The sequence below is a fragment of the Malania oleifera genome, chromosome 5, assembly GCF_029873635.1.
Source record: "Malania oleifera isolate guangnan ecotype guangnan chromosome 5, ASM2987363v1, whole genome shotgun sequence".
Classification (NCBI taxonomy): Eukaryota; Viridiplantae; Streptophyta; class Magnoliopsida; order Santalales; family Ximeniaceae; genus Malania; species Malania oleifera.
This window is the reverse complement of record NC_080421.1, coordinates 99574805-99576449: the sequence shown is the minus strand read 5'-3', so window position 1 is coordinate 99576449 and position 1645 is coordinate 99574805.

Sequence of the window (1645 nt, the reverse complement as noted above, 5' to 3'; positions counted from 1 at the left end):
TTTCAGCATGAAAATGCATTCTCTTAATCGATCTAATTTTATCATGAGGGATAATCATTTTGCAAACTAAACAAAGCCTAAATTTGTGAAAAAATTTCATATGACATGAGGGATAGTAGCAGGAGTCGGGACATATATTAAGGAGATCTTAGACTCACAAGGATAGTTTTAGTTTCAATTATATGAGATGCCTTTTTGTATGGTAAAATTGTTATACCAATCTCATCTTCCATGCAGGAATGATAGTAATTGCATGTCATAAGGTCTAGAAAATGAAAATTTTGAACGACAATTAGAAGGATTGAAGAAGGAAGAGGTACCTTTTGGAGGAATTGTGGTTGTAGAAGGTGTGTTTGAGATTGAGGGAGAATGAGCTCCTTCACCTTGTTAGGGTTTTTCGAAGGAGCACAAAGCAACAAGAGGACGGTAAGGGAAGAGTTTCCTAGTGACTAGTGTCGTCAAAATGACAGCAAATTAAATCAAACAAACAATGCCTTATTAAGTAGACAAAATAAAGGTAAATTATATTCCAGACCTGCTTCTCTAAGTTGTCCATGTCCATGTTCTAGGTTGTCCATGTCCAATGCAAACAAATGTAGGATCCATCATCACATATTTCATATATATAAAACTACAGGGGGTTTGTCTTCTGGGTTGTCTATGCATCTGTTTCTAAGATTTGAAACTTGTGAAAATGGGCCTTATGTTTTACATATCCGATGCAAATAAATGTGGAACCTATCGTCATATATTTTATATTTGTAAAGCAAACACATGGATACGTGGAAGCATAGATCTCTTATATAATTTCTCCCTTTTACTTCGTCAAAATGAAGATATTTCCAAGTTTTTAGCTAACGTTTCAGAACATCTACCGTAAATATTCTGATGTTCGTTGAGTTGTAATGAAATGAATTGGAAGAGAAATGAAATGAAATGAAAAATGATGCAGTAAATTCATAAAATGGAAAAACTAATTTCTTTCTATTCCATTTCATTCTTATATACCAAATAAATCTTCTAATGGGCATTTGATAAAATTAAGTGTTAAGTGCTTAACAATGAATTTAAATATGATTTTGTGAACAAGTAATTAATTAAATTTAAATCGGGCATTAAATATAAATATTGAATTATTTTAATTGTTTAGTATTTAATATTTGAATATGTAATCTTTTTAAATTTTAACATTCTCAACTCTTAGGAGCATAACTATTTTAAATAAGTAACAAGCAATTATAGATATTATAGTTTTCAATTTAACATAAATATTATTTTCTGGTCTTATATTTAGCTAATAAATATAAATTAAAATAATATAATTTATTTTTATAGAAAAGTCAACTTTATAATTTTAATTTTAACTATTTGGTTGATGAGTTTTTTTTTTTATTTTAATAATTGTACTTTTATAAGGAATAAAATTGGGAAAAAAGACCTCTAGTTTTCCTACTTACTGAATTAGACAAGCTTTCAAGTCAAATTTTAGTATACATATTTTTTAAAAAAAAAAAATTGGAGTTACTACCAAACATATGGCAAATGGGCCACATTCCACACATGTTCAACACAAACATGGGACACCATTGCCATATGTTTCACATCTATGAAATAGGCACATGAACACGTCGAAAGATATGTCTCC